This window comes from Salvia splendens, chromosome 5, assembly GCF_004379255.2.
Source record: "Salvia splendens isolate huo1 chromosome 5, SspV2, whole genome shotgun sequence".
NCBI lineage: Eukaryota > Viridiplantae > Streptophyta > Magnoliopsida > Lamiales > Lamiaceae > Salvia > Salvia splendens.
In genome coordinates, this window is record NC_056036.1 from 24,620,856 (window position 1) to 24,628,239 (window position 7,384).

At 44.7% G+C, this 7,384-nt stretch overlaps 1 long non-coding RNA gene across 1 annotated transcript; it reads right to left on the reverse strand.

The window, feature by feature from the left end:
• Window positions 1-3,136: 3,136 nt before the first annotated feature.
• Window positions 3,137-3,618, reverse strand: LOC121803489. Its single transcript, XR_006051023.1, has 3 exons — window positions 3,560-3,618; window positions 3,364-3,476; window positions 3,137-3,277 (listed from the first exon to the last, which is right to left on the reverse strand). It is a non-coding gene; the product is annotated as an uncharacterized LOC121803489 (long non-coding RNA).
• Between the last annotated feature and the right edge of the window lie 3,766 nt (window positions 3,619-7,384).

Genomic DNA, 7,384 nt, shown 5'->3' on the forward strand with positions numbered 1-7,384 from the left:
TCGACCGCCATCCGAACGTCCTACGGTTGTGCCGCGATGAGCAAGGGTTGCGCAACCATTGCATCAACCATGTCCGCCCCATCCAAGGAGGCGAGTTGGAGGAGATTAGTCAAATTTGGCTGCATTAGCCCCCCAACGGCTAGCTCCCCACGTGACTCCTCAAAGTGGCATAGCACCAAACAACTTTCGGAAAATGACTTTGTCTCCATAGCCGTTTCGGGCAAGTTGACTATCGCGTCACCCAAGGCTCCTTTTGCTTTTGCTACACATTGTACTTTTGATTTGTCATGACTTGGTTGAGGATGACTTGCCTCATCCCCGGTTGACTCCGCACCGGCTCCGTGAGCGGCGTCGTGGTCCGGCCAAGGCTTTTTTAAGTGAGGTTCCTTGCGTGAGGTTCCTTGTGCTCATCATACTCCTCCATGCTTCCATCTTGTATAAGATTATCCTTATTCGGCTGCATTGGGGCCTCAATACCAAGTGTATCACGTGAGTCACCAAGTTGGCATGGCACCAAAGAACTTTCCAAAGGCAAATTTGTTTCTATTTCCATTTCAGGCATGTTGACTTTCTCTTTGTCCAAGGAATGTTGTACCTCATGTGGACCGATCATCCTTGGTCGGGGATGTGCGGCGGCTCATCCTCGTCCTCATCGCCGCCGGCCACTCCGTCTCCGGCGCACTGCTCGGAATCTGACATATCCCTCACCTCGACGTTGTTGTAGGGATTCTCGCATCCCCGTTCCCGCTCGTCATCAATACCCAAGCTTCGAGGCGCGGGAGCTTGAGGAGCCTCCCCTTTTTCACCTAGGGGAATCGCCGAAAAAATGGCTCCTTTGCATTTCGGAGGACCCACGGTGGTGCTGCCCTCTACATCAAATGAGAGCTTCTTCCTTAGTTGTTTGTCCTCTGGAAGAAGGGAAGGGACAAATCGCTTCCGGCCTTGGCCTTTGGTGGGTGGAGCTGGGGTATTACGCCGGCTCTTGAGCTTTGCTTTTGTTATCTTCACCTTCATGACCTTAGTAGGGATAGGTGGTGATGTTTCGTCGTTCGAACGGAAAACCATAAGTTGGTCTGAGATAGTTTGTGCCACCTCAGGGTCCGGCGGGTCTCGCAGCAGAGAATCCGGCATGGCCGGGCATCTAGGCGTGTTTCGGCAGCCTAGGCCTTAAGGAGGGTTCGGTGGAAAAAAGGTCGGCAATGTTGGATCGGGGCGAAATAGGTGATCCCGCACCGGTGTAGGGCAAATCGACGGAGGGTGTAGTGGCTGAAGTGATGGTTGGAAAGCGGAGGAGGAGATCATCGACAGAAAAGATGTCGGTGGTTGGTTATGCGAGATGCAATAGGGTGAGATTCTTAGAGAGAAGCAGAGCTTGAATTGCTTCAGCTGCAACATCATCGCTTTTTTTTCCTTTTTTTCATCCTATAATAATGTTTACATTTGTGATATAATCTGCAAGATTCAAAAATGTTGCTCAGGCAACACCAATTACTTGGTCACGATATTAACACCAACAACATGCTCTACATAAAGTTAAGAGAGAACTGGATTAACTTGTGGACTTGCAGTCATGGAAACCATAACATACCTTCTTTATTGTTCGACAAACTTCTGAAAAATCTCCAGGAGTAATCTTTTTGGTGGATGCAAGCTCTGTTAGTTTAGCGAGAACCTATTTCCTCTAACACCATTTGAACCTTTCTAAACATAAAATATAAAAAGCATGAATAAAATGCTACCAAAATCATAATTATCTGTAATGGATATGTGGCACGAGAAAAATCAGTATAATGATATGGAAAAGTGGAATAACCTAATCTATTTTTTATTGTAAGATGAATGAGTTATAATGGAAAGTAGCATAATACCTTGAAAAGCTCCATATTGCTTCACTTATTCGCTAATAACAGCAAAAGCGGAACCTTGTATATCTCTCAAATTTGACTTTACTCTATGCAACCTGATACATAAATAGAAAAATATATTTAAACAGGTTAGTAATATAATTAGTAACTTTTTTATATAAATCTGTAGTAAACAATGTTTAAACTGTTCCATAAACAATAGGCATGAAACAATAAGGGACCTTAAAATCACAAGTTCATCATCTTTGATTTTGGAAACCATATACAAATGTTTTGATGCATCTACATATTAGACTTTATAACCTATTTATATAGCATATTGAAATGAAAGACCCTACAAAAATCCGTGGGTAATAGCAATTTATCCGTTGGTAAACTGTGTTACCAAGGGATTACCAACTCATAAATTTTTTTTACCAAGGGAACTAAGACGTTGGTAAAATTCCCAACGGAAGTTCCGTTGGTATTTGTTTATTAGGGTTTAGGGTATTTACCAACGACGTTTGCCCGTTGGTAATTATTGATATTTTTATTTTCAAATTACCAACGGTATTTACACGTTGGTAATCTTCCAGAAACATATTAGCACTATTTTATTATTTTTCTTTAAACCTATACACAAAATCATGTTTCTACCTACATTAAAGCAATAAACAATCCATGATAACCAACCAAATGAGAATCATGATAGATAAACCAATAAATATATACATTTATATAATTGGAATCACATTAAATGTCCACAAGAGTTTAGAAACTAAAAAACCGTTAAACTGAAGTAGCTATTCTAAAAGTAAAAGAGACGGCAACAAAAGGCCTGTCAAATGGCAATGAGACTTGGTATTAAAAGCAGTTATCCATTCAATCTCATTACATCCATCTAGAGGAAACATGTCAAGACATTGCATATGAATGTAAAAGCAGCATACACCAATATTTACTTGTACAGAAAACTAAACAAAAGTACTTGAACTAATTGTGTCGCTTGAGCTCTCTGAGTATCTTGCGAACTTGTCTTCCTGGCTGAAGGGAACCAGATTAGATATCAAGGATCGACACCTATGACACTTGCAATACTGGAAATTTTCCATGAAACACATTTAATCTATTCATTTCCTCCCACATTTAATCAAATATTGATAAATAGAAGCTGCATTTCTTTTTTAGGCAGAGGCAACAAGAAACCAAAACCCACAAATTTAAGAGTCCAATTTCTTCATTTCAAGTTGAAGTTGAAAAGAAAAAAATGCAGAAAGAGAGAGACTTGCCACAAAACCAATGGCGACAGTTAGTCCAACATAGAATGTGGAAGTCATCAAAGCAAATGGGGCAGCAGTAATCTCTGTCCTCATTCTTTCCTTTTTTGAACCAACTCAGCATTGTCATGTCTTCCGTTTGATCAATTTCATAGGCTGTTAAGCAAATGTTCAAGTTAGTATCCCGTAAACACATAATTGTCAACTATCAGCTGCCAAAATTACAAAAATAATTGCGTTACCTTTTCAACAGGGTAAGCAATCGGGTAGCAAATGATCATCAAAATGTGCACAAGCCATACACAATAAGCACCCGCAACCAACCATGTCTAGAGCAAGCTGCTTGAGGGATTATCTGTTCAACCAACATAAACATATGTATGATTTAATCTCATCGAAGAAGTATGACCAAATGCAGTAAAAAAAAGTGTGACTCACCAACAGTCGACGGAATGACAGCAACAATAGGAAACAACTTATCCAGATATAGTGGAAGAGCCTACACATAACATATACTACATAAAAAAGTTTTTATAATGAAGCCACAATTAACAGAAAAACATGGCAAATATCGAACTGATGAATGAGCTAAAATGCATGACTGAACTAGTATTACTCGACAACCCAGATATAATGCTTACTATATTAAATAGGTTTCTTAATATCCCAGATATATTGCTTATTCAAATGCACGCAGCAAAGAAAGGCCTAAAGTGCCCCAAAACCTCAACAGTGGGCATAATTGTGCAATGCTTAGTTAGTGTATGACATTGAGTATACAAACCTAAACAAAATTGCTCGTCCCGTTGCAGCTAGCCATAGCACACACGCATTATCATTTTCAATATCTTGCATGAATAAATCCTCCCCATGCATGCTCCAACGGTGAGTTAATTAGAATCAGAGGAACAAAATCCCCAATACCATGATGAGTATGAAGAATAAGAGGAGAGGAGCCTTACGTATCTTGTCGCCACATTCAACATCACACGGTATGAAATTCACTATAAATAGAACATCCCTATCAACCCTTTTTCCCATCACAATCTCTCATCAGTTTCATCATATAAACTTATCCATTCCACCCACAAAAATTCATGTTTCCACACATTCAAGTTTAGAGGAAAGTGCTTCAAGAGTCTGGCTAGCAAGGAGAGGAGAGTTGCATATTGTTCATTCATCAAGCTTTTTCTCATCATCTAAGTAAGTTCCTGGTGCAGAATTGGGGCTGCCGGAGCTAAGAACGTCGACCGGAATCGCACCTACACAGATAGAACTATGCGAGGGAGAAGAGAGATTGAGAGAAGAAGAGCTTTGCATTAATTTGTGAATGAATGAATACAAAATGAAATAGAATCAGCTTATACACACACCCCCTCCGTCCGGCGCACCCAATCCGACGACCACCGCACCACCACACCACCTCCCCTCTGAGGCTCCTTCCACCACCACTTCGTCAACACTCCAGCCAACCACCAAACTCGGATACCCTCCTTGGTGGCCTTCTCCATGGCCGACTATGCCGGAACACCCACCGGACCCTACACCAGGCCCCGAGGAAGCCTGAGTCATCTCGGACCAGCTAATGGTCTTCCGATCTCCCGAAGACATCTCCCCCAAAGAGCCAACCAAGTCCATGAAGCTTAAAGTCACAAAATCCCGGTGCAAAGTGAGAAATAACATGCCGCACCACCCTCCAAAGGGAATGGCCGGAAAAGATTCATCCCCTCGCCCCTCCTGGAGGATAAACAACTCCACAAAAAGTTATCGTTCTGTGGAGAAGACAGTCCCGCCGGAAAAAACCCACGTTGCAAGGCGGCTATCTTCCCGGCGACTTCGGGCCATGATGCTAGTGAGAAAGTGACTTTGGAAGGTAGTGTAGCTCTCACTCACAATGAGAAAGAGGAGGAAGCGGATTTCAGAACATAAGATGACAAAGGAACTTCCGCAAAATCGCTTGATTCCAGCCAGGGCCACGGCGGCGTCTTTTCCCCTGTCGGCAAAAACGAGGCAGTACCCTCACACGCCCCCCAAGCGAATATTGCTGCCCCATGTGATGTTCAAGAGTCCTTGGATGTTGTGGAAATTAAAATACCCGATTTGGATAAAAGAACAAAAGCACCTTTAAAAAGCTTCTTTGTCCCTTACCAAGCCGGGTTGTCACGTGAAGAACCAACTACCGTCCTCCCAATGCAGCCAAAACATGACGATTTGTTACAGCTTGCGTCCTTGGACTCGGCGGAGAGGCTTGACTCCATGGTGGCGCAGCCCCTCCTTGCCGTCAACCAACCGGAGGAAGCTCACAGGGTGGAGGAACCCTATCCTCTTGTGCTACCGGGAATCGAAACACCGCCGATCATGCATTTGGTTGCTTATGTTCCCCCTTAAGGACTTCCCGCCTCTTAAAAGAGGAAGGACTTGGAAAATTTGAGACACTTTTGAAATTGGTGAGTTGCATGCTAGGCCGGCTCAGACTTGGCCGAAAGCTAAGGCCGACAATCATATGCCTCGAGACATGGTTGACCCCAAGACCTCGAACAAGGCCTCGGCTGGCCCCAATCGGACCGTCGTAGTGGGGGAGACGTCACGTGATGCCACAAAGCCGAGCGGCGAAGGTGACACACACGCCGACCCCCAAGGAGAGACCGCCAAAGGAAATCCGGCCTTGGGTGGGGAGGGATGGAACAAACCCTTGACAAACAACCTACCCTGGGAAGGAAGTGGAGCCGCGGAGCGAAACGCCAATAAACCAATCTCCATGGCCGACATGGTCCGGGATAGTCAGAAACCGGGTGGACCGCAAGCCTTCGTTCCGGAGAACATTCAAACCATTGGATATGCGACCACATCGAACGGTATCCCGGCTATCTACTTCTCCGGAGCAGAAATCTAGAAGCTGGCAAATAGCCTCGGACATGCCATTGTCGGTAAGTTTTCTCATTCTATCCCGGCCTCTCCCCAAATCCAAAAGGCCCTAGATAACGTCAAGTTTTGTCGTGGTTTCTCATGGAAGTATATTAATGCTAAACACATTCTTGTTCAATTTGAGGATATTGTGGACTACGCCCGGTTTCTTAGTGGACCAAAAGGTACTCCAATCTGGTTCATAGACCGCCACCCCATTAGGGTCTTCAAATGGTCCCCGGAATTTGATGCATATTGTGAGTCCCCGATCGCGGCAATATGGTGCAACCTAATTGGCGTTCCCATTCACCTCTTTGATCAATCGGCACTCTTCGCCATCGGTAAGCTCTTAGGCACGCCGATCCAAGTCGATCGGGCCATGGCTAACAAAACGAGACTCTCTTTCGCCTGAATTTGCGTCGAAATTGACATCTCCAAGAACCCCCAGAGGAGATCATCTTGGACAATTGTGGACGCGAGATGGTGCAACAAGTTAGGTGGGATAAAATACCTTCATATTGCCGGGAGTGTAAGCACGTTGGTCACAAGAGTGAAGTATGCTATGCGGCGGGAAAGACGGAACAGCCAAGTAAGAGAAACTATAATATCATTCCGCCCAAACAGCCACAACATGAGACTGTAGGCACCCAACATCCACAAGAACTGGCAAAACAATTCATGAATGGTAAGGAGTGGAGACAACAAGGAAAAGCAAAGGGGAAGGGGGGTCAAAACAACAATGCCTCGGCGTCTAACAAAACCGAGGAGTCGGATAGGATGGGGTCGAACATTCTTGGTGAGCTCCATGAACCAAGCGACACGGCGCCAGGATGCCAATTTGATAGAGTAAGTAGAACCGGGAAAACGATCTCCAAGCCACTTAAGGGCTTTGCGCCTTTCATCTACCCTCGAGAAGAAGGATCGCCGGGTGCAGCAAGAAGTAGCCTTAGCGGCCGAAGTGGGGTGCCCTCATCGACACACTGGGGCCCGAAAGGCTCGGTATCCCAACTCTCGGATGGGAACTATGGGGCTCAAAGAACCGGAAACCACATGAGCACCAACCAATACTATTCCCTCATGGATAATGAAGCGTATGATGCCGATGAGCATGGGGGGAGTGAAAGTCTCGAGATGGAGGTACATCCTTGCATCGAGGCCGGAGGTACTACCAATCTAATCATGGAGGCCGAGACAAGCCAAGGATGCCATGATCAACAAATCATCGAATTTCAGGGGGGGTCTTCACACCCGCCGGGTATGAACCACCTTTGTTAATTATGTCTTTTAATTTCATGTTTTGGAACGTTGGGGGAATCGCGAATGCGCCAACCCAAAACGTTTTGAAAAGATTAATCAAGT